The sequence below is a fragment of the Pseudophryne corroboree genome, chromosome 1 (genome assembly GCF_028390025.1).
Source record: "Pseudophryne corroboree isolate aPseCor3 chromosome 1, aPseCor3.hap2, whole genome shotgun sequence".
Lineage (NCBI taxonomy): Eukaryota > Metazoa > Chordata > Amphibia > Anura > Myobatrachidae > Pseudophryne > Pseudophryne corroboree.
In genome coordinates this window covers 467,585,664-467,610,343 of record NC_086444.1, presented here as the reverse complement: position 1 = coordinate 467,610,343, position 24,680 = coordinate 467,585,664, and the positions used below count along the sequence as shown (strand labels likewise).

The following is a 24,680-nucleotide window of genomic DNA, read 5'->3' as shown; positions in this document are numbered from 1 at the left end:
GGAGTATTTTTTTCAAGTGCCATCCTGTCTGACACTGCAGTGCCACTCCTAGATGGGCCAGGTGTTTGTGTCGGTCACTTGGGTTGCTTATCTTAGTCACACAGCTACCTCATTGCGCCTCTTTTTTTCTTCGCGTCATGTGCTGTTTGGGGAGTATTTTTTTGAAGGGCCATCCTGCGTGACACTGCAGTGCCACTCCTAGATGGGCCAGGTGTTTGTGTCGGCCACTTGGGTCGCTTATCTTAGTCACACAGCTACCTCATTGCGCCTCTTTTTTTCTTTGTGTCATGTGCTGTTTGGGGAGTATTTTTTTGAAGGGCCATCCTGCGTGACACTGCAGTGCCACTCCTAGATGGGCCAGGTGTTTGTGTCGGCCACTTGGGTCACTTAGCTTAGTCACACAGCTACCTCGGTGCAAATTTTAGGACTAAAAATAATATTGTGAGGTGTGAGGTGTTCAGAATAGACTGAAAATGAGTGGAAATTATGGTTATTGAGGTTAATAATACTACGGGATCAAAATGACCCCCAAATTCTATGATTTAAGCTGTTTTTTAGGGTTTTTTGAAAAAAACACCCGAATCCAAAACACACCCGAATCCGACAAAAAAATTTCTGTGAGGTTTTGCCAAAATGCGTTCGAACCCAAAACACGGCCGCGGAACCGAACCCAAAACCAAAACACAAAACCCGAAAAATTTCCGGTGCACATCACTAGTAATCACCTATACAGCATGCTGCCTGGATTCCCAATAGAACTGTAGAACTGGACATCACATATTATTGTGAAATATAATCCCTCTGTTATATGTGTTTGTGCTTTTCAGGGAATAATATCTCTAGCCTGATGTTTTGTACAGAATGCATATGACGATGTATATATATGAATGTATTGGTTATTGTGTCATAGTTTGTAAAATAATGTTCCCCCCATGTGACTGCTCAGATAACCTGTTTGTGTGCTATTGGAGATACAGCCACTCAGATGTCAGTCCATACACCGCCCCCCTCATTCTTCCTTACACAATGGATTCCAGGCCACATAATCAGATTAATTAAGTAAGGTTAATTTAGTTAACATCTAGTGTAATCCAGGGGACATGCCTGGACATGTGAAAGTAGGTCTGATCTGAAACTGTTCTGTAGTTATCCCCTTAATGTAACCCAATACAGAGCCAGGGGGTGTCGCTTCATGGTAGGAAAGACAGAGGTTTGATAATAGAAAACAGAGAGTGCACTGGAGTTCCTGGCCTGAGAGGAATGATGTACATTATATAGTTAATGGGTATATACTGTATACTCGTACATTATATAGTATTTATATTATTATATGTGTTTGGCTTCTGAAAGCTACTGGTAAGATAGTGCTTCCAGTGTGCTGAGACTTATAAGCATTGTTTTGATCTGCTGGTTTCAAAAGGCTACTGGACATGCACTGAGGGAGAGATCTGCACAGAGGGTGAGAGAGTGGATGTACCTCTGAAGTGCAGACACTGACTAGGCATTGCTGTGCTGTCAGTGGCGAGAATCCATGGCGCAGGATCCTGTGTGAGCTGATATCCTAGAACGGGGGCATAGAACCATGGCCAGCTTGTATCAGCAGGAGATCGCAGGCATCTGTAATCCTAAACTACTGTGGGGACTTAGTAAGTAAGATACCATCCTGGCTTGCAATTGTTAATGTTATTGTGTACTGTGTGTGTATATTTTTCAATAAAGGACATTTGTCAGTTTACTAAACTGTTTACCTGAGTGATCAGAGAATACGTATCCTCACTATGAACATAAGACTGGTGGCCATTGAGAGGACAATGGAGAAGATGGTGAACAGTCTGGCTGATCTTCAAAAGGACAGGCAAGAAGATCAGTGGAACACCATGGACATCCATCAACAAGCTGGTGGACAACACGGCATGTCATGCTGCCAGTTTCAGCAGCATATCTGAGAGACAAAGACAGACAGCGTCAAGCTCTCAACTCATCGCAACTGCCCTCAAGTTGAGCTGTGAGAAACTCCCAAGGCCAAGTCAACAACATGCCACTCAACCACCACCAGCTGCACAGACGCCTTATGCCCTTGCTCCACCAGGGCCCTGGTATGGACAGTCACAGTAGTACCAAGGGTATGCAGGGATGTACCCAGTGTACCAGTAGCATCCACCTATGCTCGCACAGGCCTCAACAGCTGCATCGGCACCAGCACTGGCACCATCACAAAGGGCTCCCTGAAGACCTCCAGAGCCTACAAGGACACCACCACATCCGGATACCGAAGAGGAGGAGGAAGATAGGCCGGACAGAAGATAACGGTTGTATATTTTCTTTCTTTCAATTCTGTTTTTCAATCCCTATTTCAACCTCCCATTAGTTTTTTTTTCTTGAAATTGTTTTACATTTAACATGTTTTCATTCTAGTAGGGGTGTATCACAAAGGAGTTGGGCATTAGGAATACATGCACGTGCATGTATAAATGTGGGAAAAGATGATAGCTCCTTTAAAAATGTGGTTACATTTTACATGGGCCAATAAAGAGCAAATCTGATCTCACATTCCTTTTTTTTTATTAAATAATGTACCATGATGTGTTACTTGTTCATTCACTTGTACTTTTATATTCTTCATAGGGATGGTCATCAATGAGTCGTGGACAATGTTGACCATGTAGAGCTTACAATGGTGAGTAATGGAATGTCTAACACTACACACACTTACACAAACACTTGGTCCTCTAGATCTGGCGAAAACACACATCCCGGCATTACCGGCCGCATTACAAAGTAATGTACAAAACTTTGTAATGCGGCTGGTAATGCTGGGATGTGTTGTCCCACAATTGCTGCTGAGCCAATGCACTGACCACAAACACTTGGCCGCCCAGGTTTGCGGAAACACACATCCCCACATTACCAGCTACATTACTAAGTAATATACAAAACTTTGCAATGTGGCTGGTAATGCTGCGATGTGTGGTTCCACAACTGCTGCAGAGCCAATGCACTGAACACAGACACTTGGCCCTCCAGGTCTTGCGGAAACACACACATTACCGGCCACATTACAAAGTAATGTACAAAACTTTGTAAAGTGGCTAGTAATGCTGGGATGTGTGGTTCCACAACTGCTACCGAGGAAATGGAGTAAGGACCGTGACAACTAAACAGTGCAAATACTTAAGTCTTTTTCTCAATTTGTTTCAGAGTTCTACAAAAGAACAAAACTCAAAGAAGAAGAACCAAGCTGAGAACTTAAAGATTTTAGAAGATTTATTTATACAACCAAATAAAAACATAACTTTTTATTTCAATAAAATTTTAAAACTACATATTTGAGTTGTCTATCAATAATTGTTAAAGTAATAGAACATTTTTGTTGGTCACTGTAGAGTAGTATTGATTGGTTAGGACATAATAGTGGGCTACACATAACACCAGAGTGGAAGGTTACAAATCCATTAGAAATAGGCATTCAAGGTATGTGGGGTTATTCAGAGTATCAATTAGGCTGTTTAAGGTCTGCAAGAACATCCAAATTAAACCTGTGGGAGAGAAAAAAGTTTAACAAAAAGGTAAAATAGTGTGTTTCATCTTGCAGCAAAAAGAACAAACACAAGTGTCACAATCATTGCAAGAGTGGGATTCAGCATCTCACCTGAAGAGTCTCCTGGTCACACCACAGTGGGGGAGTCCACATAACAAAGTAGGCCATCCGGGTAGAGGGGGGCCGTTAGCGCAAACTGTCCACAGTCGGGGTATAAGGACTTCAAATACATCCAGGGCAAACCAGTGGAAGAGAAAAAGATGTTTAATGAAAAGGTATGTTATGTTTCAACAAGCAACAAGATTGGGCCAGGTACGCCGCTTTGGGAAAAACACAAGTGTCACAACCATTGCAAGACTGGTGTTCAGCATCTCACTTGAAAGGTATACACAACACGGGGGGGGGTCCCACATCACAAGTAGGCCTTCCAAGCGTGAAGTGTCCACATATTTTGGGGGTCCAGGAAGGATGCTCCACCATGGTAAACCAGCAGGGTAAGAGAAAAGGTATAAAGAATGTATTCTACACAGTGTTTCCCACCCAGCAGCAAGAGTGGGCCTGGTCCCTGGTTAAAAAGACAAGTTTCACAACCATTGCAATAGTGGGGTTCAGCATCTCATCTGAGGGGTTTCCTGGTCACATCACAGTGGCAGGGTTCCTAATCACAAGCAGGCTGTCATGGGTGAATAGCAACCAGGGTAAATATGTGGATCATATGGGTATAAAAAAGTGACTCTAGGTAAAATGCATCCATCCCCAGAATTGAACAAAAAATAATTAGAAAAAAACCTCTAAATATATTGATGTGGATCTTTAAAAAAAGTGTGTATATATATATATATATATATATATATATATATATATATCTTGTGACAAGGATCACACACACAGGGACTTAGATGAACACTTTCGGTGTTTATTTTGCACAGCAGGTTACCACATAGCAAGTTGTCAAAGTCAAAAATATTACATAAAGAGAACATACAAACTACACACATTTAAGTCGCTATACTTGCAAATATGCGCAGCGAGCACAGCAATATATGGTAACACACGCATTTACACGGACATGCCACAGAGATGGATTCGACACTTATTTCATACAGTACATAATTATAATAATATCAAGCGCCAGGCATCATGGTGATTTAAAATCACCTAATGAATTAATGTCATGAATGTGTATAATTTGAACGGAACCAGATACACCTGTCATGTTTACTATTAAAACAAGCAGATTGGTGTGTAGATTAATTTGATACTTGTTGTGAAGTTGTGGGACATTGCAGCGGATAGTTATGATTACATGTATAAAAGCTAAAATTACATCTATTTAAACAATAGAAGCTTCCAAACAGGAAACTCATGCCAGCCCCTTTGGACGTCCCCAAGGGCTGAGCATGTTCATCATGAACCCCTCCCCCAGAAACTAGTCACACAGGAAAGTAGTTCCTGTCTCTTGTGGGCTCAGAGTGAGTTGCTTTTGGTCTCAGAGTGGCTGTGTGGTCTCAGACGATGATGGACTTGCTAGCAGATCAGTTTCTGTATTTATTTACAGAGAGAGAGAGTGATATGGAAAGACAAATCTATATAACTTAAGGATAATGGTATTGTATCGCTGGCATGTAACTGTAATTGTAAATGTAAGTGTATGTAACTGCATGTAACTCTATGTAACTATGTTCTAACTGCTTACTGTGTGAGTTGTAACCATGTAACTATAGGTATACTGTACTTTGTAATATATTTTGAATCCATACCCTTTTAACAACAAATATATACATCAATGAGCTTTAGAAACTCAGATAATGTGTGGGTGTATTGTTTTCTCTTATGGGAAACAGTGTTTTGCGATGTACAGCGCACTTTTATCGTATATGGTAGTAAGAGGTGCAGGCATTTACAATATATATTAGAGCGGGCATTTTAAATATTTGTGAGAAATCAATTTGGCATTCATAGATGGGGGCTCTCACAGGATATCACGTTATTAATGATGCACTGTACATTACAAACGCGGCTGTGATCGACCGGCTAATGATGGACGCATCGCAAAATGCTGACGAATCACATCCATGTGTATTGTGTTGTGTTATTAGTAAGATGCTGATATGAAATTTAAGGGACAATGCGTTTCTCATAATATTTAAGATGCTAAAATGTATTTTTATTGTTGCAAAACAAGGTTCAAATAAATCATATTGTGTTTGATTCAGATTGGATTGTTTATCTGTTTAAGTAGGTTTAAAAGTTTATTTAAAAGTTGCTGCATAGCTTTGATATAGTTTTTATTTTTAACTCAGGCCTAAAATAACTTCAGGTGCTTGCATGGTGTGTGATTTCTTTGTGACAAAGGAAACCGCATGGTCTGTCCTCCATTTTGGACTAACCACATGGCCTGTCCACCATTTTGTGTAACCCTCATGGATGTGGAAGGGGGAGGAGCAGCGGCCATTTTGGGAAGGTCATTTTTCTAAATGGCTGATTTTCAGTCTGCTCAAGAATAATCATCTCTCCTTGGTCACATGAAACACAATTTATGAGTTACCAATGCATTTATTTAACCCATGCCATAGTCAATTACAAAAAGTTTCAATGGGGCTTAGTGAAAGTTAATAGTGAGATGAATACTTGATGTAAGAAGTACACACAGATAAAAACAAAGTTTTTTTCTTTTTTTTTTCTTTTACCTCTAGGATTTAGGTAACTCTGCTTGCTATGAAATAGCCATTGAAATGTTAATTAACCTGTTTAACTGCTTTTTCTTAGCAGTGAACAACCTCTTGAACAGGCAGTCAAAAGCACACAGCTTTGATATGCAAATTAGAAGCACTAAATGGGTAAATGAGTTTCATAGGAGACCAATGAATGATACATATATACAATATTATTATAATTATGTGGGTGTTTATATCAGTGTATGTTCTGCAAGATGGCTATTCAATCTGAATCATATCATTTAAATTATTGATTATTACTAGAGTCATTATAGATCTTTGTAAAACCGGAGATATTTTTGGTGCAATATAGTTAAAACTAAAATAAGTATTTAAGGAAGTAAGAGTAAAATCACAAAACGCAGTTCTGGCCCAGTAGTAAGAGGGTTTATACAGAAAGAATGTGTGTTGTGTTAAGTGAGCAATTATAGTTGGTATTGCTCACATTTATAGAAATTGTATGATTTGTGCTATTGCGGACGTACGGTTTTGTATACGCAGCGTAAGAGACACGCACGATCGCGTGCTTACACAAATTGCATAAGAAATACGGTCGCTAAGTACAAATTACACATTAGTTAGTTTAGTTTAAAGGTGGGACAGTAGCCACGCTACAATAGCACCAAACTACCCGGTTTCTAAAGAAATTTAGTATAAAAACAAAATTTAGTATAAATAATTTTTTTTAATTGCCTCTGGGGGTAAAGATGCCAACTTGAATGAATCCTAATTTTCTGTACAGAAAAAAACCAAGTATACCTGAGTGAGCGAACGTAGGAGTGAGTGAAATTTGAACCCCGTAATGCGGGATCCCGTTGTTTGGTACATCAAGTGAGTGGAGGCTTGGTGGCATGAGGCGGCTGACTCACGTTAGTATAAGGTTTAATACGTAAGTCGTGAGACTTACACAGGAGCGTGGTAGGGAATTGTGAATTATGAACTGTGTGACCCATGTAGTTTTTTTTTTATACGCTCTGGCTGAGGTTTCGCAGCTTGTGATTCGATTCCAGTGGTCGTACGGCAGATAAGTAACAAGTACCTATACGCTGTGCGATTGGACCGCGCGTTTGTGGGTGCGATATATAGCGCAACGTGATATCCTTTTTACGAGCTTTTTCGTAAAATCGCAGTATCATCAGCACTGTATAGAGCATACGCAAGCGTGATTTGTGTATAATAAAGTGCATAGGGAGTTTTCGCTGGTCTCCCTCAGGAAAATCTCCAACGGCCGATACTTTACTGGAAAGGGTAAGTTATTCCTAAAAACTTCCAGTAAATATAGGTCACATAGGGCCCTAAGTTGGGTACATTGCCTTCGCTATCGACAGTGTATGGTAGTACTGGCCAACGTGGGCGGTGAGCAGGTGAAGAGCGCTCGGAGAACTTTCACCGTTACCTTATATTGAGTATTTTGGTGTTTGTGGGAAAAGGCCCACAATTATGGGAGCCAGTTGCTCAAGTAAGGGACGTTTTGTAACCAGGGTTCAGGTTGAAGAGCCACGGCCCATGGGGTCAGCGAAGTTTAAAGGAAAAAGTATTGAAGACTTTTTGGCTAAATGGGAACGTGTGACTGACAAAGATAGGGAACCATTCCCTAAGGTGGGCAGCTTTGAACCAGAGGTATTGCAGAACTTAAGGATAAGAATATGTCTGATAAAATCCCCAAAACAAAGGGTCAGACATACAAATTGTTTAAACCTGTGACAGCAAGAGGGGTTGGTGAGTTTGATCCTAAGGTATTGCAGGTGGTATGTTTAACCAAAGTCATATAAGACAAGGATGGAAATATAAGAACTGTTTGAACTTGTAGCAACAATAAATAAGTAGAAAGAAAAAAAGAGAATGCAAGTACACCACCTTATGTAGATGTGGAAGCAGTTACGGCCAGCATACAAACTATAGAAAATAATAAAAAAATATGAAAAATATGACTGTAACCTATATATGTACTAATGAATGTTAAAGTTTTATTTAGGAGGAGAAGGTGACCTGATCGTTTTCAGCCATTTCTCATGCACCCAGAGGAGTATCCAACCGGTAAAAGAAGAGCAGTAGCCTGTGGGAGAAGTGGCTGAGACCAGTGGAACAGGTAAGTATGGTATCATTCGTGTACATTTATAGTAAAATAAAAAAAAAATTAAACAAAAAAATCAAGAAAGTAACGTCAGAAATGGAGAAAAACCTGTCCGCGCATTAGTATTTGCCAGCAGGAAAGCGGACAGAGACAAGGTAACCCCAGGGTATTTCTTTCAGTTACCATATAAGAAGTATTTGTTCCTAGTAATGCCCCTAGTAAAGATGAGCTACATGATGGGCCATGTACAGACCCTTAATACGGGATGAGAAGGATTGAATGAATACTTCGCATGACCTAGAAGCTAGTTAAACTTTTTTTTTGTTTTTGTCTCTTGCAGAAATAGAAAACTCTCCACCTGGATAAAACCACTGGTAAACACTAATTCAGCAAATGGGAGGTGGCTGTCTTTGTGCAAATGGACGGGCTCAATAAGGCATTGAGTGTCAGGGTGCAGACTTCTTTGCAAAATTGGAAAGGTCACAGTAGCTAATCTTAGATAGTGTGCTATTGAACATCACAAGAATAGTGTTAGGCGCAGAGAACAACAGGTGGAGAGGTTGAGGACGGTAAGTATACTGGCACATACAGGAAAGACCCATCAGTCCAAACCCCAGATCCCTGATTGTCAATAATATGTTACACTTGTAGGAAGGAAGGGCATTTTGCCAGAGATTGTAGGAGTAGTAGGACACATAGTCAATATAGATCCCCTAGACAGAAAACACAAGCCACATTATTAAACACATAGACGGGACCAAGGGACATATAGTAAAGAATCATAAGCCATATAGAAAACACAGATTCAGCTAATGGGAAGAACAAAATAAATGCAACTTACTAATGTTACATTTCACTGTTCTAGTTGCATGTCCATCACAGGTAGAGGAAATTATCTCACAGATACAGGGTTCCCTATGAACTTAGGATGGACAGGAGACTGGATTGATGGCTGGGATAGTCCCAGTAGAGATAAGACACACAGAAATGTTTTTTTTTTAAGGGGAGTAGACCAAGTAGAGAATCACTTCCCCGTAGTGCCCAATCCAGTTGTCAAATTTTTATAAAATCTTCTTCACCTCTACAAACTCATCTGTCACCAACCTCTATTCTGTTTCTCTACAGTTTCCTCTTCATCTTTTGCGTTCACACAGGGTGGTACAATACATGGACCCAAGTACAGTTCAAACTCCACATGCCTAGGTCCTTCAGAGTTCTGCCCAAACCCAGTATATCTCAACAGCACGATGACACCAGTATTACTGCAGTGTGCCTTGTCATGCACAAAGGGTGGAGAATGGAAATACTGGTGAAGGGAAATTTTGTATAGACACTGATATGCCTGTTGGTGAATGGCAAACCTGACATTTTCTTTTTCATTCTCTTCTTCTTTCTCTCCTCTAGAGATGTTTCTTTTTTCTTTTCTTTTTTGAGTTATGCTCATGGTACTCTACACTGCAAACACACGATAGTTAAATTAAGATACAAAAATTTGTGTTCCCTGCAGGAAGAGGCAGTCTGGAGGACAAAGGGGTATGGCCAGGAGTCCTCAGGACTGTGGGCAGGTGGACATGGTAAGCCAGTAGCCCCCAGAGCATATTTTCCAAGTCTAGCTGAGGTGGCACACGGTCTGACTCATCTAGGCAAAGAGGGTAGGTACAGGCTGATGAGAGCCTACTGGTGTGCGCCAGGATTCTATTCTCATGCAGGTAAGAGAGCAATGACCTGTCTTACTTGCTTGAGGAAGATTATTGGTAAAGCAATACCAACAGAGCCATCCCATATCCCTCCTGCAGACGGATCTTTTCAGGAAATACAAATCGACTTCGTACAGTCAACACCCTTTAGGAATTATTGTTATGTATTGGTGTGCACTGATGTTTTCTCAAACTGGGTAGAGGCATTTCCTGCCGTCACGGATGCTGCTGTGTTTACCGCAAAGAAAAATTGTGCAGAAATTTGTGTGTAGATAATGGTACCCCTAAAGGTTTAGCAAAGCTTGAAATTGTACTATTGTGATCATAGATACTGCCACTAGTATTATGTAGCTTCTGAACCACTCCCAGATTTTCACTCAACGAATCACTCTCTTCAAAATTTGTTTTTGTTTTGGTATTTGTGTCTTTTTGGTTGTTTTTGGAAGACAACCTCATGTCATGATTGATCCGCACAATGATCAGAAATACACCAATAAGGTGACAGTACAGTACCTTGTTGAGATGAGCCAGCATTTGAGAACTTGACAAAAGAACTTGAAACTGTTGATTGCTGGTATGCCAAATGCTAACTGTATTGATTATGAACCAAGAGACTGTGTGATTGCCCTTACGCTCAGGTTGCCTAATAGACAGGTGGGAAGGACCATACCAAGATTTGTTGACAGCACTAAAGGTCGCCAAAAGAAAGACTTGGGTCCACTCGTCCCACTGCAAGAAGGTCGCTGACCTGGAGAGAACTCGTGACAAAGTAGTTTATTGCTCACATTCATCGAGTTTGTGAACTGTGTGTTCGAAGTGAACTGTGTGTTCAAAGAGCAAGGTGGAGAGCAAAGTGAACTGTGTGTTCCAAGTGAACTGTGTATTCAAAGAGCATGGCAAAGAGAACCTCGTATCACCAGAGACTCTGTTCCGTGAAGACTGAGAGACGGCACTGTTGGACACTACCTGAGCGTACTAAAGGACTGCAGAAAGACCAGTCATTGTAATTAATTTGTTATGAACAAGAGTTGTTTTGTTCTATTTCTCTTTTCTCTCTTTCCCGCTGACAAACATTTTCTTTCAGGATATTCTATTTTTGCGAGGTTTTTTTTATGAGGAGTCGAGTGTGGGACTGGAACTGGTTCTGTAGGAAGGAGTGATCTCCTTATAGGATCCCAGGATTAGCCGATCAGTTTGTTAAAATCAGAGAAAAATCAAAGGTCTAGTAGTTATGGAGTTCAGAGGTAATCAGGAACAGTCAGACAATGGCTATTCACACATTGCAGATAAAGAGCTCATTAATATATGTGGAAGAAAGGTTTATGAGTGGCTCTTCCCGAACTCCGAAGGGTTACGTTATTTAGGAAGGACACTACTTATAACCCTTGTTCAATGATTAAACAGACCTAGCATACGTTCCAGAAATGGAAACAATGTTCAGAAAATGATAGGAATATGTAGATCACGAAAATTTTATATGTCACTGTCACGATTTGTTTGTGTCTTCTTCACCTACCCAGCAGAACCTCAATTGAATCCAAACATCAGTGTACAAAGACATAGGTACATGTAAGTGTGAAATGTTCATCGCAAATCAGACATTATACGCCAAAGCACTGTCCCAGCATACTCTATAGGTTGAATGTTGTCCCACACCCAAGCAGTGGTCCTGTGACCGCCGAGTGCATATAGAGGATGTCTCGTCCTCCTCCCTGTCTACCTCAAATATAGTCAAGTGTCTGATTTGCGAAATGCATACATACTTGTGTCTAGGTCACCGAATATGGTATGAAATATTTTTTCTTATGTTAATAATTGATGGCAGTTGTTGTTTACTGCCAAAGGGTGGACTGTCAAAGTCAAAAATATTACATAAAGAGAACATACAAACTACACACATTTAAGTCGCTATACTTGCAAATATGCGCAGCGAGCACAGCAATATATGGTAACAAACGCATTTACACGGACATGCCACAGAGATGGATTCAACACTTATTTCATACAGTACATAATTATAATAATATCAAGTGCCAGGCATCATGGTGATTTAAAATCACCTAATGAATTAATGTCATGAATGTGTATTATTTGTACAGAACCAGATACACCTGTCATGTTTACTATTAAAACAAGCAGATTGGTGGGTAGATTAATTTGATACTTGTTGTGAAGTTGTGGGACATTGCCGTGGATAGTTATGATTACATGTATTAATGCTAAAATCACATCTATTTAAACAATAAAAGCTTCCAAACAGGAAACTCAGGCCAGCCCCTTTGGACGTCCCCAAGGGCTGAGCATGTTCATCATGAACCCCTCCCCCAGAAACTAGTCACACAGGAAAGTAGTTCCTGTCTCTTGTGGGCTCAGAGTGAGTTGCTTTTGGTCTCAGAGTGGCTGTGTGGTCTCAGACGATGATGGACTTGCTAGCAGATCAGTTCCTGTATTTATTTACAGAGAGAGAGAGTGATTTGGAAAGACAAATCTATATAACTTAAGGATAATGGTATTGTATTGCTGGCATGTAACTGTATTTGTAAATGTAAGTGTATGTAACTGCATGAAACTCTATGTAACTATGTTCTAACTGCTTACTGTGTGAGTTGTAACCATGTAACTATAGGTATACTGTACTTTGTAATATATATTGAATCCATACCCTTTTAACAACAAATATATACATCAATGAGCTTTGGAACTCAGATAATGTGTGGGTGTATTGTTTTCTCTTATGGGATACAGTGTTTTGCGATGTACAGCGCACTTTTATCGTATATGGTAGTAAGAGGTGCAGGCATTTACAATAGAGATGTGCACCGGAAATTTTTCGGGTTTTGTGTTTTGGTTTTAGATTCGGTTCCGCTGCCGTGTTTTGGATTTGGACGCGTTTTGCCAAAACCTCCCTGAAATTTTTTTGTCGGATTCGGGTGTGTTTTGGATTCGGGTGTTTTTTTACAAAAACCCCTCAAAAACAGCTTAAATCATAGAATGTGGGGGTCATTTTGATCCCATAGTATTCGGAACACCTCTCACCTCAAAATATTATTTTTAGTCCTAAAATTTGCACCGAGGTCGCTGGATGGCTAAGCTAAGCGACACAAGTGGCCGACACAAACACCTGGCCCATCTAGGAGTGGCACTGCAGTGTCAGACAGGATGGCACTTCAATAAAATAGTCCCCAAACAGCACATGATGCAAAGAAAAAAAGAGGTGCACCAAGGTCGCTGTGTGACTAAGCTAAGCGACACAATTGGCCGACACAAACACCTGGCCCATCTAGGAGTGGCACTGCAGTGTCAGACAGGATGGTACGTCAAAAAAATTGTCCCCAAACAGCACATGATGCAAAGAAAAAAAGAGGCGCACCAAGGTCGCTGTGTGACTAAGCTAAGCGACACAAGTGGTCGACACAAACACCTGGCCCATCTAGGAGTGGCACTGCAGTGTCAGACAGGATGGCACTTCAAAAAAATTGTCCCCAAACAGCACATGATGCAAAGAAAAAAAGAGGCGCACCAAGGTCGCTGTGTGACTAAGCTAAGCGACACAAGTGGCCGACACAAACACCTTGCCCATCTAGGAGTGGCACTGCAGTGTCAGACAGGATGGCACTTAAAAAAATAGTCCCCAAACAGCACATGATGCAAAGTAAAATGAAAAAAAAAAGAGGTGCAAGATGGAATTGTCCTTGGGCCCTCCCACCCACCCTTATGTTGTATAAACAGGACATGCACACTTTAATGAACCCATCATTTCAGCCACAGGGTCTGCCACACGACTGTGACTGAAATGACTGGTTGGTTTGGGCCCCCACCAAAAAAGAAGCAATCAATCTCTCCTTGCACAAACTGGCTCTACAGAGGCAAGATGTCCACCTCATCATCATCCTCCGATTCCTCACCCCTTTCACTGTGTACATCCCCCTCCTCACAGATTATTAATTCGTCCCCACTGGAATCCACCATCTCAGATCCCTGTTTACTTTCTGGAGGCAATTGCTGGTGAATGTCTCCACGGAGGAATTGATTATAATTCATTTTGATGAACATCATCTTCTCCACATTTTATGGAAGTAACCTCGTACGCCGATTGCTGACAAGGTGAGCGGCTGCACTAAACACTCTTTCGGAGTACACACTGGGGGGGGGGGGGCAACTTAGGTAAAATAAAGCCAGTTTGTGAAAGGGCCTCCAAATTGCCTCTTTTTCCTGCCAGTATACGTACGGACTGTCTGACGTGCCTACTTGGATGCGGTCACTCATATAATCCTCCACCATTCTTTCAATGGTGACAGAATCATATGCAGTGACAGTAGACGACATGTCAGTAATCGTTGGCAGGTCCTTCAGTCCGGACCAGATGTCAGCACTCGCTCCAGACTGCTCTGCATCACCGCCAGCGGGTGGGCTCGGAATTCTTAGCCTTTTCCTCGCACCCTCAGTTGCGGGAGAATGTGAAGGAGGAGCTGTTGACGGGTCACGTTCCGCTTGACTTGACAATTTTCTCACCAGCAGGTCTTTGAACCTTTGCAGACTATTGTCTGCTGGAAAGAGAGATACAACATAGGTTTTAAATCTAGGATCGAGCACGGTGGCCAAAATGTAGTGCTCTGATTTCAACAGATTGACCACCCGTGAATCCTGGTTAAGCGAATCAAGGGCTCCATCCACAAGTCCCACATGCCTAGCGGAATCGCTCTGTTTTAGCTCCTCCTTCAATCTCTCCAGCTTCTTCTGCAAAAGCCTGATGAGGGGAATGACCTGACTCAGGCTGGCAGTGTCTGAACTGACATCACGTGTGGCAAGTTCAAAGGGTTGCAGAACCTTGCACAACGTTGAAATCTATCTCCACTGCGCTTGAGTCAGGTGCATTCCCCCTCCTTTGCGTATATCGTGGGCAGATGTATAGGCTTGAATGGCCTTTTGCTGCTCCTCCATCCTCTGAAGCATATAGAGGATTGAATTCCACCTCGTTACCACCTCTTGCTTCAGATGATGGCAGGGCAGGTTCAGGACTGTTTGCTGGTGCTCCAGTCTTCGGCACGCGGTGGCTGAATGCCGAAAGTGGCCCGCAATTCTTCGGGCCACCGACAGCATCTCTTGCACGCCCCTGTCGTTTTTTAAATAATTCTGCACCACCAAATTCAATGTATGTGCAAAACATGGGACGTGCTGGAATTTGCCCAGATGTAATGCACGCACAATATTGGTGGCGTTGTCCGATGTCACAAATCCCCAGGAGAGTCCAATTGTGGTAAGCCATCCTGCGATGATGTTCCTCAGTTTCCGTAAGAGGTTGTCAGCTGTGTGCGTATTCTGGAAAGCGGTGATACAAAGCGTAGCCTGCCTAGGAACGAGTTGGCGTTTGCGAGATGCTGCTACTGGTGCCGCCGCTGCTGTTCTTGCTGCGATAGGCAATACATCTACCCAGTGGGCTGTCACAGTCATATAGTCCTGAGTCTGCCCTGCTCCACTTGTCCACATGTCCGTGGTTAAGTGGACATTGGGTACAACTGCATTTTTTAGGACACTGGTGACTCTTTTTCTGACGTCTGTGTACATTTTCGGTATCGCCTGCCTAGAGAAATGGAACCTAGATGGTATTTGGTACCGGGGACACAGTACCTCAATCAAGTCTCTAGTTGCCTGTGAATTAACGGTGGATACCGGACACACGTTTCTCACCACCCAGGCTGACAAGACCTGAGTTATCTGCTTTGCAGCAGGATGACTGCTGTGATATTTCATCTTCCTCGCAAAGGACTGTTGGACAGTCAATTGCTTACTGGAAGTAGTACAAGTGGTCTTCCGACTTCCCCTCTGGGATGACGATCGACTCCCAGCAGCAACAACAGCAGCGCCAGCAGCAGTAGGCGTTACACTCAAGGATGCATCGGAGGAATCCCAGGCGTGAGAGGACTCGTCAGACTTGCCAGTGACATGGCCTGCAGGACTATTGGCTTTCCTGTGTAAGGTGGAAATTGACACTAAGGGAGTTGGTGGTGTGGTTTGCAGGAGCTTGGTTACAAGAGGAAGGTATTTAGTGGTCAGTGGACTGCTTCCGCTGTCATCCAAAGTTTTTGAACTTGTCACTGACTTCTGATGAATGCGGTCCAGGTGACGTATAAGGAAGGATGTTCCTAGGTGGTTAACGTCCTTACCCCTACTTATTACAGCTTGACAAAGGCAACACACGGCTTGACACCTGTTGTCCGCATTTGTGTTGAAATAATTCCACACCGAAGAGGTGATTTCTTTTGTATTATGACCAGGCATGTCAATGGCCATATTCGTCCCACGGACAACAGGTGTCTCCCCGAGTGTATGGATGGATAGTATACTTGACGACTCAGAGGTAGGTAGAGCAGTGGCCTTCCGTACCGTACTGCTATATATACTGGTGGTCACTGTCAGCAAACTGCAAAACTAAAATGCACCACAGGTATAGAATCTAGATGGATAGTGTACTTGACGACACAGAGGTAGGTAGAGCAGTGGCCTTCCGTACCGTACTGCTATATATACTGGTGGTCACTGTCAGCAAACTGCAAAACTAAAATGCACCACAGGTATAGAATCTAGATGGATAGTATACTTGACGACACAGAGGTAGGTAGAGCAGTGGCCTTCCGTACCATACTGCTATATATACTGGTGGTCACTGTCAGCAAACTGCAAAACTAAAATGCACCACAGGTATACAATCTAAATGGATAGTATACTTGACGACACAGAGGTAGGTAGAGCAGTGGCCTTCCTCACCGTACTGCTATATATACTGGTGGTCACTGTCAGCAAACTGCAAAACTATAATGCACCACAGGTATAGAATCTAGATGGATAGTATACTTGATGACACAGAGGTAGGTAGAGCAGTGGCCTTCCGTACCGTACTGCTATATATACTGGTGGTCACTGTCAGCAAACTGCAAAACTAAAATGCACCACAGGTATAGAATCTAGATGGATAGTATACTTGACGACACAAAGGTAGGTAGAGCAGTGGCCTTCCGTACCATACTGCTATATATACTGGTGGTCACTGTCAGCAAACTGCAAAACTAAAATGCACCACAGGTATACAATCTAGATGGATAGTATACTTGACGACACAGAGGTAGGTAGAGCAGTGGCCTTCCGTACCATACTGCTATATATACTGGTGGTCACTGTCAGCAAACTGCAAAACTAAAATGCACCACAGGTATAGAATCTAGATGGATAGTATACTTGACGACACAGAGGTCGGTAGAGCAGTGGCCTTCCGTACCGTACTGCTATATATACTGGTGGTCACTGTCTGCAAACTGCAAAACTAAATTGCACCACAGGTATAGAATCTAGATGGATAGTATACTTGACGACACAGAGGTAGGTAGAGCAGTGGCCTTCCGTACCGTACTGCTATATATAGTGGTGGTCACTGTCAGCAAACTGCAAAACTAAAATGCACCACAGGTATAGAATCTAGATGGATAGTATACTTGATGACACAGAGGTAGGTAGACCAGTGGCCTTCCGTACCGTACTGCTATATATACTGGTGGTCACTGTCAGCAAACTGCAAAACTAAAATGCACCACAGGTATAGAATCTAGATGGATAGTGTACTTGACGACACAGAGGTAGGTAGAGCTGTGGCCTTCCGTACCGTACTGCTATATATACTGGTGGTCACTGTCGGCAAACTGCAAAACTAAAATGCACCACAGGTATAGAATCTAGATGGATTGTATACTTGACGACACAGAGGTAGGTAGAGCAGTGGCCTTCCGTACCGTACTGCTATATATACTGGTGGTCACTGTCAGCAAACTGCAAAACTATAATGCACCACAGGTATAGAATCTAGATGGATAGTATACTTGATGACACAGAGGTAGGTAGAGCAGTGGCCTTCCGTACCGTACTGCTATATATACTGGTGGTCACTGTCAGCAAACTGCAAAACTAAAATGCACCACAGGTATAGAATCTAGATGGATAGTATACTTGATGACACAGAGGTAGGTAGAGCAGTGGCCTTCCGTACCATACTGCTATATATACTGGTGGTCACAGTCAGCAAACTGCAAAACTAAAATGCACCACAGGTATAGAATCTAGATGGATAGTATACTTGACGACACAGAGGTAGGTAGAGCAGTGGCCTTCCGTACCGTACTGCTATATATACTAGTGGTCACTGTCAGCAAACTGCAAAACTAAAATGCACCACAGGTATAGAATCTAGATGGATAGTATACTTGATGACACAGAGGTAGGTAGACCAGTGGCCTTCCGTACCGTGCTGCTATATATACTGGTGGTCACTGTCAGAAAACTGCAAAACTAAAATGCACCACAGGTATAGAATCTAGATGGATAGTATACTTGACGACACAGAGGTAGGTAGAGCAGTGGCCTTCCGTACTGTACTGCCATATATACTGGTGGTCACTGTCAGCAAACTGCAAAACTAAAATGCACCACAGGTATAGAATCTAGATGGATAGTATACTTGACGACACAGAGGTAGGTAGAGCAGTGGCCTTCCGTACTGTACTGCTATATATACTGGTGGTCACTGTCAGCAAACTGCAAAACTAAAATGCACCACAGGTATAGAATCTAGATGGATAGTATACTTGACGACACAGAGGTCGGTAGAGCAGTAGCCTTCCGTACCGTACTGCTATATATACTGGTGGTCACTATCAGCAAACTGCAAAACTAAAATGCACCACAGGTATAGAATCTAGATGGATAGTATACTTGACGACACAGAGGTAGGTAGAGCAGTGGCCTTCCGTACCGTACTGCTATATATACTGGTGGTCACTGTCAGCAAACTGCAAAACTAAAATGCACCACAGGTATAGAATCTAGATGGATAGTATACTTGACGACACAGAGGTAGGAAGAGCAGTGGCCTACCGTAGTACTGCTATATATACTGGTGGTCACTGTCAGCAAACTGCAAAACTAAAATGCACCACAGGTATAGAATCTAGATGGATAGTATACTTGACGACACAGAGGTAGGTAGAGCAGTGGCCTTCCGTACCGTACTGCTGTATATACTGGTGGTCACTGTCAGCAAAACTCTGCACTGTACTCCTCCCATATAATACTGCTGGTCCCCAGTCCCCACAATAAAGCAGTGTGAGCACAGATATATGCAGCACACTGAGCACAGATATGGAGCGTTTTTCAGGCAGAGAACGGATAAAACTGGTGGACACTGATCAGCAAAACTCTGCACTGTACTCCTCCTATATAATACAGCTGCTCCCCAGTCCCCTCAATTAAGCAATAAGCACAAATATTTGCAGCAACATTAATAAACGGAGAGGACGCCAGCCACGCCAGCGACGGCGACGCGCGGCTTCTTATATAGAATACGAATCTCGCGAGAATCCGACCACGGGATGATGACGTTCGGGCGCGCTCGGGTTAATCGAGCCATACGGGAGAATCCAAGTATGCCTCGGACCCGTGTAAAATGGGTGAAGTTCGGTTTACGAGGAACCGAACCCGCTCATCACTAATTTACAATATATATTAGAGCGGGCATTTTAAATATTTGTGAGAAATCAATTTGGCATTCATAAAGTTGATTCTATACAGTCGGTATTACAGGCCGTAGCATACAGGTACTCACAGCATAGCAGACTCTTGATAGGCTCCAGTGGTCCCTAGTCTAACCCACACAACCAGGCCTATCACTCGTGTAGCTATTCCACCGTCGAGAGCAAGGTGACTCTGCCCTGGAAACCCTTATATCAGGAAATCCCAGGTGCTGCTGATCACACACCTGGGATTCTCCTACTGCTTCCAAAACCTGGTCTGGATCCTCCACATTACTTTCACATGGAACAATGCTGTCTCTGCCACACTATATATGTAAAAATCTAAACAGTCCACTTCCTGAAACTAGCAGCGATAAAACAGCACACCTTTGCACATAGCCAAACACTTATTTAATCATCCTGTTAGCAGCATAAACATATAACAGCATGGATATAGTCATAAGCCTGACTCAGGGTAAATATTATGTACTTGCAGCATGTCACAGTCAGTGCAGGGAGCTGTGCTCTGAACTCTCTTTGCTACAGCATTTCAGCATGTCCCAACAGCTGTTTCGTGTCTCCTTCCTCAGTCTGCCAAAGATTGAAAGACTGTGGGGGTAATTCCAAGTTGATCGCAGCAACAAGTTTGTTAGCAGTTGGGCAAAACCATGTGCACTGCAGGGCAGGCAGATATAACATGTGCAGAAAGAGTTAGATTTGGGTGGGTTATTTTATTTCTGTGCAGGGTAAATACTGGCTGCTTTATTTTTACACTGCAAATTAGATTGCAGATTGAACACACCACACCTAAATCTAACTCTCTCTGCACATGTTAAATCTGCCTCCCTGCAGTGCACATGGTTTTGCCCAACTGCTAACAAAATTCCTGCTACGATCAACTTGGAATTACCCCCAGTGTACGATAACACAATCCTCTCAGCAGATTGTTTAAGCAGATACAGACATGTGTGTATGCACAGAATGGATGTAGAGTCTACGATCAGCTCTGAAGTAGGATTGTATATGCAGTCTGATCTGTCCTTGGATCCCCGGAGGATTGGACAAGTGTGTACCCAGCTTTAGAGATGTAAAAATCTCCTTTTCAGAATGTTGTCAGCTCAAGTTGTCTATGAAAAATCCTCTGCTTCACCTTATCCAGCATATTACTGTAAGAAAAAAAACTAACATTTTTAAGAGCCACACTGATAATGAGGGTAATTCAGACCTGATCGCTCCCTAGCATTATTTGCATCGCTGTTTTCAGGTCAGAACTGCGCATGCATATGCACTGCAATGCGCAGGCACGTTGCATAGGTACAAAGCGGATCGTTGCTCTGCGATGGGTTTGTGCGAAGAATCAATTCGCACGGACGATTGCAAGGTGATTGAGAGGAAGTAGGTGTTTGTGGGTGTCAACTGACCGTTTTCTGGGAGTGGTTGAAAAAACGCAGGCATTCCCAAGCGTTTGCAGGATGGGTATCTGACGTCAAATCCCGCCCCAGACAGGCTGAAGTGATCGCAGCGGCTGATTAAGTCATGGGCTACTTAGAAACTGCACAAAATTTGTTTGTACCGCTCGGCTGCACATGCGATCGCACACTTGTACAGCTAAGGGAGGGAGGTGACTATGTGAACGCAGGACTGCAAAAAACAGCTAGCGAGCGATCAGGTCTGAATTACCCCCCCATGAGTCAACAGAGTGCACCACTCTGAAAGAATATACTATCTGGTCAGGATTGAAACAAATGTCCAAATCTATTGACAGCTCTGCAAACATCTCAATACACTTTGTGGAGGATTACTTTAATGCTAATGTAGAAAATAGATCACAGAAAATCACTTTTAATTCCAGAAGAAAAAAAAATAAGTTGGAACCTCTTTTATAAAATAGCTATAATAAACGTAAGCTACTCACTATTTCATTATGTACTCTGAAAGAATATTAAGTACAACAAGGAAAATTGTAAGCAATCTTCGTTGTAGAAGGTTACTTATCAAATATGTAGAAAACGAATGTTTAGCAAAATGAACTACAAATTTTATGAGGAACACTGTGGCCACAAATTATAAACTGAATCTGAAATGCTGGATTCCAGTGGGGATAAATGAATATTGAATGAGGATGATTTTAACACCAATTCTGATAATGATGCTGTTGTCAATATTGAGGAAGAAGACCACTGTTAGCATAAAGCACATTATTAGTATGTTAAAATCCCTACTTATGCTATTCTACAGTTTAACAAGCCACAACTACAACCAAAATGTTTTCTTTTTGGGACCCAAACAAATCAAGCACTTCGGCCCCAAAAAGGAATTCCTTGAAGTGCTTGGCTTGTAAAACTGTGCATGTCCTTTTTAATATACAACACAAGGTTGAGTGGGAGGTTCAGAGAACAATATTAGCTTGTATTATTTTGCATTATGAGTTTTGGCAATCATGTTGATGTATCTTTTACCACTGCTAACCTTCTGCCTCTCACACATTTTGCTGCCTAACTTAAGCAATCTATTTTTTTTTTCAGAGCATTTAACCATATGACTCTGGCCAGCTTCATAATGCAGTGGCACACTGGAGGTTGTTTTAAATAATATTGCTCATTTTCACCCTTCTGAGCGACATTGGTTAAAATATCACCCAGTGTGGCCGGTGCGAATGACAAACAATGCGGGCTCCCATGGGTCATCAACTACAGTAGGCAGTCTGTCATCTGTCCCTGCAGCTCAATTCTGGCTATATCATTGATGACACAGTGCATATCATTCAGTCGTTCATGAAATAGCTCAGTGTGGCCACTCGTTCATTAGCATTCATCCTGGAGTCTGGGAAGTTCAAAGGAAAATAACAATATTGTTCATTGTTCGTGTTATCCAATGTGGCACTGCCTTTAGATATATATATATATATATATATATATATATAAAGATACTAAGCAGTCCACTGCTGCTATGCCTCAGACACTATGGCCGGGATGTAATGGAGTGCGAGATTTTAGTCACATTCCAACTCGCACCTTCTTGCACTTTGAGAAGGTGCGAGTTAGAAGCTAAACTCGCAAATGTAATACAGAGCGAGTTTTTAGTAAAAAATTATTTCTGCATGTGAGGTCTTGTGAAAAAACAGGCCAGAAACCTAGTGGTTAAACTCACAAAATGTAATGTTAGTTTCATTACATTGTGAGAGTTTTATAGAAGCATGCACAGATCAGTGAGATCCATGCATGCTTCTGTATGGAAAGGTAAAGAAATAGTTACAAATTTTGAAAAAAAGTGCAGGTCCCCTCCAAAAGCATAACCTGCCCCGGGCTCATTGAGCCGGTCCTGGTTGCAAAAAATACAGGGGGAAAATTAACTGGGGGTTCCCCGTATTTAAACAACCAGCACCAGGTTCTTGGACCGGTCCTGGTTCCAAAAATACAGGTGGAAAAAGAAGTAGGGTTCCCCCAAATTTTAAAACCAGCAACGGGCTCCACTAGCCAGGGAGGTGATGCCGCAGCTGGGGGACACTTTTATACAGGTACCTGCAGCAGCAGCAGCAGCATCACTCCCCTCAACTAGACACCCCTGGCTTGGGTTCACTAGTGGAGTGTGGACCCATAAAATAAAGGGGTTCCCCCTCTCCAGGCACCAAGGGCCAGGGATGAAGCCCGGGGAAATGTCTGCCACCCCATGGCTGCGGTGGCGACTTCATAGCTTTTTGTGTAAAAAATAAAAATGAAATATTGTCTTTTGCTGTGGAACTACAATCCTCCCCCACATGTTGGTACTTGGAGAACCACAAGCACCAGCACGCAGGGAATTAACGGGCCCACTGGTACCTTTAGTTCCACAACAAAAGAAATACAAACAAAAGACAAGACCCACACACTGTGAAAGTAAAAGTTTATTTACACATACATGCACACTTACACACTCACAAATACTCACCTAGTGTCCCACGCAGCCCATCGGTCCCCTTGTCCACGTAGAATCCATTTGGGTACCTGTAAAAAAAAAAAACAATATACTCGCATAGAATTCGGCGGAGATTGGTCCTCTTCATTCTAAGTAGGCATCCACAGGGTTAAAAAAAAATTAAATGAAAAATCCCAGTCCATGCAACTAAAGGGGATTCATGTGTACACTTGGATCCCCTTTCCCCGAATGCTGGGATTTCCCCCCCCCCCCATGACTCCTGTCACTAGAGGACCCGGCAGTCAATCAGGGAGCGCCACGTCATGCTTCTGTCATTCTCGCCAGCCAGAACCTTGTCTATTTTTAGAATAGTTTTTGTTAATGTTTTGTACTCGCATTGCGTTACATTGCCCGAGTTCTATCTGTTGTATTGGAAAACATCTGGATGCAAGTTGTCTTGTGCGAGTTTTTAGTACGGTCAGAAATGTGCGAGTTTACTCACATTTGCACCCCATTACATTGGTCGAGTTTGCGAAACTTGCGTGTTTTGCGCTAATCTCGCACATTAGTGCAATCTCGCACCTCTATTAAATTTGGCCCTATTTTCCAGACTATTTGCTTTATTGAAAAGAGCAACATCCAACAGCCAAACATTTTGTTTTGGTTGTCTTACATATAAATGTGATCTATCTATCTATCTATCTATCTATCTATCTATCTATCTATCTATCTATCTATCTATCTATCTATCTATCTATCTATCTCTATAGAGAGAGAGAGAGAGAGAGAGAGAGAGAGAGAGAGATGTGATACAGCTTCACAGTTAAACTTGCTCTTACAAGTATCATGCCTACAAGGATGCTTATAGAAAAAAACAACCCGATAACATCCCCAATCACTGCAAACTATAGAGTGAGAGAATGTAATTAACATAACAGAGGAACTAACTACAAGGCATACCTAGAGTACATTAGATGTATTTATCAAGCTAATAATTGCTTTACTCGAAGTTTACTGTACATTGCGATCACCGTATGTGTCAGACCTGCAGACCCCTCTCCAGCACACGAAGATGATCGGAATGGTGACGACAGACAGGTCAGATTACATGGGCGGCTTTGAGCAGCGGCGTTGCAGTAATGTAGTTACAGTATCTTGTCCTCCTCTGTACAACGTTAAACACCGCCGACACCGGCCGCTGCAGCA

General features: G+C 42.4%; 1 long non-coding RNA gene across 1 annotated transcript; it reads right to left on the bottom strand.

Annotated features, from left to right (window-relative positions):
* Window positions 1–3,336: 3,336 nt before the first annotated feature.
* Window positions 3,337–19,825, bottom strand: LOC134905784 (uncharacterized). Its single transcript, XR_010175766.1, has 3 exons — window positions 19,673–19,825; window positions 3,650–3,758; window positions 3,337–3,536 (listed from the first exon to the last, which is right to left on the bottom strand). It is a non-coding gene; the product is annotated as an uncharacterized LOC134905784 (long non-coding RNA).
* Between the last annotated feature and the right edge of the window lie 4,855 nt (window positions 19,826–24,680).